This window comes from Dermacentor andersoni, chromosome 4 (assembly GCF_023375885.2).
Source record: "Dermacentor andersoni chromosome 4, qqDerAnde1_hic_scaffold, whole genome shotgun sequence".
Lineage (NCBI taxonomy): Eukaryota > Metazoa > Arthropoda > Arachnida > Ixodida > Ixodidae > Dermacentor > Dermacentor andersoni.
Genome location: NC_092817.1, coordinates 143,043,638 through 143,055,868, shown reverse-complemented (window position 1 = coordinate 143,055,868; position 12,231 = coordinate 143,043,638). Strand labels below are relative to the sequence as shown.

At 45.9% G+C, this 12,231-nt stretch overlaps 1 protein-coding gene across 9 annotated transcripts in view; it reads right to left on the bottom strand.

The window, feature by feature from the left end:
• Window positions 1-12,231, bottom strand: part of LOC126537859 (uncharacterized) — a 681,751-nt gene that overhangs the window by 300,396 nt on the left and 369,124 nt on the right. The window lies entirely within an intron of this gene.

The following is a 12,231-nucleotide window of genomic DNA, read 5'->3' as shown; positions in this document are numbered from 1 at the left end:
GAGAGCCGGCAAAACGATGGGACGTTAGGGCCGGTATATAATCTGAACGGTTCGGCGTTTGCGATTTGGCCAGTCAATTGCCTCGACTAGTGAAAGAGGGAAATAAACGGCATAAAAAGCGGATCTGGACTGCTGTCACAGGGAGGTTCAGACATACAAAAACTTTAGGATGTAGTGTGCTGCGAGAATTGGAGCTCTGTTTGTAAAAGTCAATCGTGTACATTTGAAGATAATCCTTTTTCTCCTCTCTTAAATGTCGCTCGGAAACTTTCTTTCTCCCGGCACCTGGCACGTCACCATGCATGGAACCTTCGTGGCCGCAAGGGCCCCCAACTTCACAACAATGTAGACTGTACAATACCGACACAACCATGCACGTAACGAGCAGAATATACGAAGGCGGGAGTCCTGTGTAGGTGCACCGTGCCGTGTCGCACGCAAATAGCGATCATTGCTCGGAAGAGAGGAACAGTAGTCCGGCACGACCGAAGGTGTTTGCGCTTTCTGCGGCATACCAGAGCGAAACGCTACAGATCGAAAAAAGGGCCCCGACGTGCAAAGCAAATGAGGAATAAAAGCAAACAAAACAAAAGGAGTCAGCGTAGTAATGAGTGTTCAGCTCTGCAGTCCTTTCATAGAAAGCGCGACAGAACGTATATAGGCATTGCGACCTATAGAGGTACTACACGGCCTTCAATAAAGCGACTTATAGAAGCATTTGGTTATTCGGCTACAGTGAAAGTCATCGTCGATGTTTTCTGCACACGATTCTCGTTCCTTTATTACAGTGTACATCTCAACCCCCCCCCCCCTTTTTTTTTTTTCTTTTGCACTTGCCGACGGAACTCTCACAAGGTTCCCGCAATGCCACTGCCTGATTAAACGGAAAATATAAAAAAAAAAAAGTGCGAGGGAAGGAAAAACGCAGCTACAGTCTAAGATACTAAAAGTATTAAAAGATAAAAACAACACTCTTCTAATTTCATTCGGGTGCGAGGATGGCTTCCCCACATGTCGAAACATCCAGCTTTTCTTGCTTTTTTTCAAAAAATAAAAATATAAATAAATGACAATAAAGAAAGACATCCTTTTATTATTTACCCGTGAGGACAGCCTAAAAAGCACTGGCTCTGTTCGTCCTTCAATGAGCCCCCCTCTTCCCGCCCTCCCCTCCTCCCCCCCCACAAAAAAATAATAATAAGAAACGTAACGTAGCCGGCGTGACAGTCGCTCAGTGTTTCGACGCTCACGGACTCGCCCGCCTGTCAGCCACTCTATAAGTGAAGGTTGCCGCGAAACACAAAGAGGACCGCGAGATCATGTAGGCACGGTCAATTGGGACGCAGCACAGGCATTCTCTGGCAATAAGTGGCACATCGCACGCGGCTCATATTCCCGCGCAAAATGACCCGCAAACGGAATTGAGCCGTCCTCGCTATGTACGGGAAATATACCGGCAGCGAAACGGCCGGTTTTCTATTCTCTCTGATCCTTTCGCATTCTCCATATGAAGAGGCGCTAACGCGCAGCTGTCCGCGCCCCATTTAAAGGAGCAATATGTATCGACAGCCTTGTTTCTTGTTTATTAAATTATGTAAGCTTGGCGTAATCAGGCTGGGAAATATTCTTTGCGCAATACATCACCATCAACTTTAGATGTGAACATAGGCAGTATTATACTGTATACGTGCCGCAGGGAGCCCCGTAATAGTTTCGTACAAAACGCCGCCTGCTTTAACCTTCAACCTCCTGAAATCACCGCCACTTTTCGTGTATATTCCTACGCAATTTCAAACTATTTTAAGACGTCACGACCAAAGTGAGGTTATGGACAGCAGCAAACGAGAAGCAATCGCCCCACGACGATGATGAGTGTCCCCTGTAGAATGTGGTTATGGCATACGTTCACATGTTCACAGCGCTGAAGAACTAACACACAAACATGAAAACACGTTTGTGCATGCGTCCGCGTGTGACCCGTACTGAAGCATTGGTCGTTCACTTCGTTACAAGCGGTCGTACTCGAGAAGCGCAGCATCGCTTTTGTGGTTTTGCGCATCGCAGACGCACGAGGCCGCGGCCCCAGGACCTTCTCTTCTGCGAAGGACCTGTCACCTAATTGCCCTAAAGCATTCTGAAGAGCAAGCCTCTCGTATGAGAGGCTTGTATGACGGGCAGTTACAAGCAGTTTCTTCTTTGCCACATGTGCTGAAATTTGCACTCTCCGCCATCCCAATTAGGAATGAAAGGTTGGTAAAACGATCGCCCATTCACTGGAGGTGAGCGCGCGTTTCCTCCCCTAGCCCGGACGTTGCTGCGCACGACTGTGCTCGCGGGTGCAGTTTGGGCGATTCGAGATGGCTTGTGACTGCATGTGTGCTGCTTTCCCCTCAAGCCTAGCTAGAGGCGTGGCAATATCAAGTTTCGGAGACTCGTTATAAAGCCAGAAGCCGCAGTAACGTTCGCTCCCCTCTGTTTGTGCTCTTCATCACGCCGACGCTGTGACAGGGAGTGTTCGCGGTCATCGAGCGAGATCTGCTTATGTTTGCCTGTGCACGCGTGGCACCATGCTTGTTAAATTTATTTAGTAAGCCAATGCTAACTGCAATTTATACGACCAATAAATCTACGAATCTTACTTCGTGTAGTCTAATAACTTGTTATCGCTATAGTGCTTCGACTTCCGGGCGAAACTGCGACGCAGCACATTGACGAGCACACCTAGCAGCCGACAAACAGCCGGTTATAAACACTCCGTTCTCCCTAGATCCCTAGGTGAGGGAAAAACGGCGGTTCACCGCCGATTCGCAGCGTCAAACGTCAACGCAGTCGACCCGCCGGTTGTCCATTATCTTGAGTGTTGAAAGGCGCGTCTTATGCCCCAACCACTGGCACGCGCCGAAAGCTTCGGCGCGCGCTGGCAAGCGAACGCGTCGCTTCGCTTCCGCTGGAGGGAAAGGGCGCGCAACCACTGGAGAAAAGCTCCGACGCGCGCCGAAGCTCGCTCCTCGGCTGCGGCGCACTGTTGCTGGACTATTCCGTCTTCATCCGTCAAAGTCCGGCCTAAAACAGCCTGCTGTAAACTAAGCTTGAAACAATAAGTTAGTGATCTGTATGTGCTTTTAGATATAAAAAACACGTTTGAATAATGAATATACACCTGCCGCAAGTTCGGTTTTATTTTTGAAGGAACAATAGTGTACAAAATATCGACATCAGCGCTCGCGCGTTGTCTGTCTGCAAGATCGCTTTGCAAACACCTGCACGACGATGCCATATATCAAAAACTGTTGTACCATTTCATTCTTTGGTAGCTTATTGCACAGCCAACTATGTAAGAATTAGGCGTGCAATGTATAACTGAAAAAATCTGTGTTGGAAATATTGCCACGTAGTAGTGACGGTAAATAAATAGTGCCGGCGCAATCGCAACGATAGCGGCGAGCAATGTCGGCAATCGTAGAAAATCTCATCTGCGGGTCAAGCGCGTCGGTTTGCATACGTCAGTCGTCGAAAGTTACAGCCTATTCGCTGGTGCCCGCGCGCCTTCCAGAAACTACAACACAATTCGTGTCGCGTATGCAATCAGATTAGCAAGGTTCGTCGACAACAGACAGAACCATCGATAACATTCGCGAAACTTCCGATACGTTCAGGCGCATCCTGCACCGAGCGATAACGTTTAACATTTTTTAGCCGGTGAAATACGGTAACCGGATACAGATAAAGCATCCGTGTCAATATAATTATGCTTGTTGGTGCATGAGAGAAACGTGAAAAAGTGGGTTCTGAGAAAATCAGCATAACAGAATTGAAACACCTGTAGCACTCACAAAAAAAAAAAACTAGAATAGCTAAAATGTATGTAATTCGTATCTTGTCTCCCCCCAATTCTTGATTCTGCCAAATTTAGCCCATGGAGCACCTCTATTATTTTAGGTTGTTTTGATGCATCAACACCGCATCCGGAGGCCTTCACATTGAGTGTATTGCTACAAAACATTTTCACAGTGTAAGGACCATGTTCTATTGTAACTGGTTTCTACATATCAAGTTTGCCTTTCTTTACATTAATGAAATGACATACCGTCAGATAATACAAGCTTGAGAATTAGAGGGTTTTAATAGGAGTCTTTCGTTGCCCTTTGCCAAGTCGTACTATTGAAGCACTTATTCGAATGTATGGGAGCAGCTCATTTGCATAGTATAAGAAATATATAAACAGGTTATTTTCACAATTTATACACTTCGTCATCACAAAAAGAAAAATTGCAGTTTATTGTTTTCAGCCTGCTATGATGTTTTGACTGAGAAAGATACATTCAATTTGTTCTGCGAGGCACGCAATAATTGCTGTGGCATATTATTTTATTGCACAACACTGCATACAGTAGCCAGCCATTATTAAAACTCAGAAGAAATCAATAGCACAATGCATATGATCAGGCACATAGCATATTATTGCACTTTCTTAATTCATGCCAGAACGACGACCACAGGCGTCCTTCTCCAACAAGGTCAGCATCCATCGTGAATCCTTACCATCGGGCTTCACACCCTCAGCACGTTCAACCTCAGCTTTGTGGTTTTTAAAGCAACCTCAAGTGCGTCTTACGGTTCCAGGGATAAGAAAGAAGACCGTCCTGCCTACCTTGGCCTTGAAGCAAGCAGCTCTGGATTGTTTGCACACTTTCTATTTTGATCGAGTCCACATATATACGAATGGTTCTTCCACTCAGACCAGCTCCACCAGCGCAGTGGTTATACCATTATGATCACTAAGCATCCAATACAAGATTTGTCACTTGACAACATCGACCGGTTCGGAGCTTGTTGCCCTCCGAGGTGCCGTTGATTATATTAATAACCAACCGGCTAATCGGTGGGCTATATTCTGCGATTCGAAGGCGGCCTTACAATGTCTTCTGTCATCTCTTTGTCGCGGGTCATGTGAACAACTCGTGTCGGAGATACGAGAAATGCACCATCACGTGATCAAGAAAGGACACGACGTCGTGTTTCAGTGGCTGCCTGGTCATTGCGGTATCTCCGGCAATGACCTCGCTGACGAAGCTGCTAGGAAAGCCCACGAAGGAGCAACCCTTGTTTCTATACCTTTATCGCGGACCGACGCAGCCCAACACTTAGGCAAGCTAGCGCATTTTTTTGACATTGGAAAAGTGGCACACACGTGAATTCACTCAACATCGATTGCATTCCCTCGATCCCTCTATGCAACTGCGGCTGTTACCAGGTCTTCTGCGAAATGAGGAAACAGTGCTGTGCTGCTTACGTTTGGGCGTCGCATTCACCAGTGCATATGCATTTTTGATTGGAATGGCTGATAGCGCCGAGTGCAATGCCTGCGGTGTCGAGGAAACCATAGAACACCTAATGTGCTACTGCCCATCTTTTGAAGATGAAAGGCAAGACCTCTGCAGAGCTCTCAATCAGCTAGATGGAAAGCCGTTCACCTTGAACAAGATCTTGGGAACATGGCCTCGCATATCGCAGCTACAAAAGGCCACAAAAGCGCTGCTGCGATATTTGAAAGATACCGGATTGAGTCAGCGTCTGTGATCCAGACTGAGTGACCGACTGATATCCCCAGTGGACTTTCTCTTCTTTTAATCTTTCCATCCCCCTTTCCCTTTCCCCAGTGTAGGGCAGCCAACCGTGCTCAGTCCTGGTTAACCTCCCTACCTTTCATCTATCATTTTGTCACTCTCTTCTTAATTCATGCCCTTTTCTTAATTGCACGAAAGCTACTGCACTAAAATAGTATACTAGTACATACTTAAAAAGCACAATTTTATACTACGATAATAATCAATCATTCAAATTTTTATTGTAGTGCCCAGGAACAGCTAGAGAGCCTTTGTACTGGTGCACATAACGAGCACTATGTGAGACAAAATGTAGAGAAAACATCAATGTAGTAGACAAAAAAATGGAAAATAAAGAAACAAATAGGGAAAAACGGAAATGTGGAAAAGTAAAAGGAAGTTAATCCTACGTGAGTATCTACAGATACACAATACACAGGAAATGAACTCTGAAGTATGTTTTGGAGTCGAGTCTTATTAGCACAATCTTGTAACAAGCCCAGGCAACGAATGTGGAATGCTACCTGGTATACTGTTGCGGCACAAACAAATGCATATGATCAAGAAGCTTTAAGGAATGTATAATGTCATGGACCACCTTATACAGGAACAAAAGGTGCAATTAATTAAGACTTGAATCTAGAGGTGCGATTTGAAGTATACTTGAGAAGGCTCAACTGTGGTCACCAGAATGCAAGAGTGGTGCTTGAAGATAGACATCAATTTATTCTGGATGCGTTCAATGAGGTCAGAATTAGATTTGCTCATTGCACCGCCCTCCTACAGAGGCATACTCTAGTAGTTGGAGGCACACAGCAGAATTTCAGAAACACAACAGGTGAGTGGAAATCATGCAATATACGGCATGCAATTCCAAGAGCGTGAAGGGCATCTTGTGTAATTATCTATGTGAAGAGAAGCTTAGCATTTTGTCGAAGTACACACCAAGATCTTTCATTTCATCGACCCTAAGGAGTGGAGCATCATGTAGGGTGTATCAAAATTTCACATGGTGCGTTTTTTGGATATAACTTAATGCCATAGTGTTGGAAGCATTTAAGAGTACTTATTGCTTCTGTACCAGTTTGAGAGTGAAAAACTGTCTTTTTGGAAGTCGATGCAGTGGTGAACACTGTTGACAGTCTGAAATAGTCTGAAAGTCTGAAATGTCGGCACACAAAGTCATGCTGTTCATTTATTAAAATGCTCTTAGCACTAACAGAAAGCGAGGAATCCCATATCCATTCGAACACCTGAAGCACTGAAGAGGATAGATATAGGTCGGCAGTTAGTAACTGCACATCTAGCTCCTGATTTGTACACGGGCAATGTTCATGCTACCTTCCGAGTGCTAGAAAAGGTACTAGACTTTAGGGAACTATTGAAGATGCTTGTGAGAATGAGGAACAAGTATGCTTCCATGTGTCTTAAACCTTTCAGACACCACTTTATCCCGTTGATTGAAAAGTTGCTTTCACCACATCTCTTGCATCCTCAGAATCGTAGAAAGTGTACAGCTGCAGCAAATATTAAGAATTTTCAATTGTTTAGCGAGTTTTGTCAAGTTTACAAAATTTCGACTCCATGCGAAAACTCACTACAGGAACACAAAATATGAAAACATGTACTATTTCGTGTTTTGAAAAGCTTGAAAAGCACTTATGCAGCCACTTGACAATTATGCCTGGTGCACGACATGGTAAAAAACAATGAAAGAAGTGAACCCGCTACATACAACATACTGACACAGAGTAACAACACCCAGCCGTCTACCTTCCCACTCATTTTGTTAAAACATTCTGCACATTATTCAAAATTGCAGCACAGTTCCAATAATAAGTGTTTCAAGATGTATGAAACACATTTTAAATACCATTACTTTCATCAGTGCTTTTGCTATTGATGCACGCTCCTGCTGTGCCCAATTGTGTAGACAGCATCTCAAAGGGTTAAGCTCTGTGGAGGAAATACCATCAACACCACAAGAAAGGGAAAGTTTAAGGCACTTCATATACTTGGAAACGAGGTTTTCATTGACTGTTAGCATACACTGCGCCAGACTGAGAAGGAAGGTTACTTGAAGCATATTTCACACCATATAGCAAACAGAAATGTTCTGCAAAGGCATCAGCAGTGTTCGAGACAACACCACTATGTTCATGAAGAAGACGTACATCTTTGGCACTCCTTTTAGAAGAGAGAGCCCACAAAGCTCCAGAAATATTTTGAATTATGTGTCATGCTGGCTTCAACACAATCAATGTGGTCAAAGTGATGATTCTAATAATAATAATAATAATAATAATAATAATAATAATAATAATAATAATAATAATAATTATAATAATATTAGTGGTAACTTGGCACACTAGACTAAAAAGAAGGCTGATGACTGTATGTTAGAGCATCTGATAACCAGCCATCTAAAGCAGGAACTTGCAGGATGCAGAAGACACTTCCTTCCCCTCCACGTGCACACACACTTGCTCAATAACACAGCACGGCACACACGCACACATTTGACAGGTGCACAACACACAGGAGTGCCAATGAAGTCTGGTTCCAAGGAAGGAGAATCCAAATCGCCAGGGGGGTGGAGAGAAAGCTCTGCATGCCAGATATAATCATGGAGTTGTGGTGTCGGGCCATAGAGGCGTGATGAGGGCTCAGGCTGTGCTGACCACTTGTTCAGACGAACTGAAGAAAGATTAGTGCTGTCCAGAGAGACGTCAAACACCCTGCAGTATAGACTAGTGCAATGTTGCGTTGGTATTGCAGGGTGTGCTACTTGAGGGGTTTGAGGCAATCGTCGAAGGCTGGCATGAGCTTGTGACAACAGAAAAGACGGGTGTAAAGGGTGCGTATTGTCCGGCGCTGAACAAGCTTAAGCTTGTTAGCGTCGCGAGTTTGGTACGGGAACTATACTGATGAGCAGTACTCAAGTCGTGATAGAATGATAGAAGTGTAGAGTGCTCGGAAAACCTTAGGTCATCAGGGAAGGGAGACACGGGACAGAAACCCAAGAAAGGGCCGGTGCTTACATACAGTGCTGGTGACATATGCGGAAAAGTTGAGAGAACAGCTAAATGCTACACCCAGAATGGGAAGGGCCCGAACAGTCTTTACAGAAGTGCCTCCAAGGAAGAAGGTTGGATGTGCAGCACTTTCGTTGTAGCTGATACGCATGGCAGCACTTTTTACGGTGCTACTACAACGTTTGATATTGTAGGCCCAGTCGTTCACCTTTACGGAATGTATTTATTGTAAGCACATATGCTGTGCATCGGCATATTGTTGTTGTGGAAGCGTTAACTTGTTAATCAAACACATTCTCCGCAGATGCATTAGTAACTTGGTCTTGAGTAGATCTTTGTCCTGACTACAATTTATAGTATCGCAGCAAGAAATATTTTAGTAGAGGCTGAAGGGATTCCAGCAGTTTAAGCATACTGACTGCACAAAACACTGATGACACCTTTTCACCTTCCCCACAATGCACTCACACCATCTACACTTTCCATAAGCAAAAAGTGAGATAAAAAATCAATTACAGTTTCATTGACTCAGTACTTGCTGCTTCTGAAGCGGGCATCGAAGCAAGCGGGCATCGAAGCAATCGTGGTATACGCTGCTACATGCATAGGTCTTGCCTGATGCAGGTCCTGCTATGCACTGCACACAGGGCACACGTTGCAAACAGATAATTTCTTTTCGCAGTGCTCAACTATAACGACACACTGACTTAAACATGACTGCGTTGTGACGTATGCTTCAGTGCGTCAGTGTTCTTGATTGCTTCACGAGCGATTTATGCCCAACTAGCCCAAAAGACGGTCGCACTTGAAAGAAGTGAGTGAATGAGTACAGTGAACTTGTACTGAACTGGATTCACATGCCGAATAAAAGAGCGCAGTGTCATCTGAAACAGGCGGCACGGCTGATTATGTAAGTACTTCCAATTGTTCGGCTACTAGTGTAGTTCGCTTTCGGGAGTTATCTTTACCACTGGAAACAGCGCAGAGCTTGCCCGTTAAACTTGAATCAACCGACACCACACGAAACACACCGCGGTTGACCAACCCAACTTCCACACGGTTCATTCACCACATCACAGGTCACACGAAGTCAAGAGTGCCATATTTTAAATCACTGCAGCACCAAACGGACCTGAAAATTCATTTCCTTCGACAGATTTCTCAGGTGAGTTCGTTCACTCGCCAGTTACGAACTCGATGGACGCGCTAGGCCTACGCGTAACGTAAACAACATCGGCGATAGGCGAGTGTTGATTATCCAGACTTCGGAGCTCGTAAACATGTTTCCATTCGTTTTGAGCACAACAAAATGCACATACAACAAGCACAGACGTTGCGGCAATCGTGATTCGGTTGGCTGTTTTAGCAGACGATCGTACCGAGCCCGGCGGAACCCAGTGGGCAGGTTGGATTAGCCGGCGTCGTTCGAAGTCGCTTCGGATCCACGTCGCACTGCCACAACCCACGGTCGTCGGTCGGTTGATCGTGTCGTTGTCGGCCTACTATTACAACACTGTCTTTCAGGAACACTGTCGCGCGCGTCGTGCGTCCAAAAAACTCGGACGATCGTTGGTGCCGGCGTCTCCGCACGGTCGGCCATTACAGGCCTAGCAGCCGGAGGCTCCGCAGCCTCCGATTGGTTGACGCCTGCGAGGCGTCGCAGCCTCCCATTGGTGCACGCCGGCGCAGCTTCGCCGCGCGCCGGCAAACTTCTAGCATCGGCAGTAGACATAATCGCTGCGCGACGTTCCGCTTCACCGAGTTCCCGACCGACGCTTTGACGCATTTGACCCTTCGGCGCGCGCCGAAGCTTTCCAGCGCGTGCCAGTGGTTGGGGCATTATTCCCCGAGCTGACCACCGCAGCGTGGCCGCCGGTTGTCCATTGTCTTGCGTCCTGCAGTCACCACGTGTGTCAGCAGACTGTGACGAATCCTGGGGCCCACGTACCGCAAAGCACTCTTTTGTTAGCGAAGCTATTCTTGCTGCAGAGAAACCATACCGGCGGTGGCGGGTTCAGTAACAATAGTTGGTCCGCCGATCGCGTTTAGTCACAACGGCGCCGAGGGGGTGTTGAAGCGGCACCTCGAGGTCCCCACGAAATGAGTCACCGCAGCAATTGTGATAGGCTTCCATGGTTCTCCTCGCAACGCTCGCAGCTGCAGCTGGCTGAGAAAACTTGCATGTTGCGACCTCGGCAGGCCATTCCTAACAAATGTTGCAGCCTGAATGGAGTACAGTGCGTTAGCGAAAACCCAGCTGCATTTCCGACAGCTGATCGCACAGAAGCAAGGCAGAAGATGTAATGGTTTCGTATTCGTGCGCTTTCTCATTTTTGTAGAGCAAACTGCTTCGCCAAAAGAGTCAATACGAGGCCACGAAAGCGCCATCGATGTCTTACGGCCGGATTACCGTTTTACCGCAGCCGTGGACGGCAATGGATGGATGGATGGATGGATATGATGAGCGTCCCCTTTGGAACGGGGCGGTGGGTTGCGCCAACAAGCTGTCGCTATTATACTACCTAATGCCATACCTATGTAAAAAAAAAAAAAAAAAAGAGAAAAAAATAAACCACGACGAATTCCTAAAATCAATGTTTCTGAACCTCTATTGTGAACTTTGTCTTTGTACGCCTCCGTTGTTCGTCGTTCCCCTACTTTTCTTCCACTAATCTTCCGATTGCCTCTTACTAATCTCTATTGCGGACATGTTTACTTTCCCCCTGCTCTCGCTGAGCCCAAGGGCTTCAAGGAGGCCAGTGATTCCTAAATCGACCGCTGGGCCGATATCTTCACATTCGAATACAGCATGCTTCTACGTTTCCCTAGCTTTACCGCAGCAAGCACATGCTTCTTCCTTCTTATATGTCGCTTTATAAGTGCGTGCTCTAAGGCATCCTGATCTCGCTTCGAAAAGTAATGGGCTTCCCTTTGGGTCATCATAAATTGTTTCTTTTTTTTATTCGGTTTCTCTCTGAAGCAGTTACGCGTGGCTTGTTTCTTTTTCATTACCGCCACCCGTGAGATTATTTCCGCCTCTCTGATTTTCCGTGTGACGTTCTTTGTTGCTGTGCTGCTCACCATACAGGTTGCATACTTGCTGATAAGCTTCCTAATTCTTTTCCTCCACTGTGAATCAACGTTATTCATGTACAAATACCTGAGCACTCTCCCACCCCATTTAGTTTCTTCCATATTCCTCAGTCGTTTTTCATAATTAATTTTACTGTGAGCTTCCCTCACTTCAAAACTTGTCCAGGCCATATCTATCTGCACAGCTCAATTTGTAGTCTTCCCGTGAGCGCCCAATGCCATGCGTCCCACTGACCTTTGGTTGCCATCGAGTCCTGGTTGTACCCCTGACTTAAAGCAAACAACCGCATTTCTAACTGTATGTCCTGGAACTATTACGCGTTTCCACAATACCAAAGCTGGCAGCCAAGAATACTATAGCTGGTAGCGACATCTGGCAACGCTTTGCGCAACTAGAAGGCGTATGAAAAAAAAATACGAAAAAAAAAATCTCTCGCGTGAGTTTTGTCGTTGACGGAAAATGAGAAGAAGACTACAAGCTAACCATGATGTCGCTA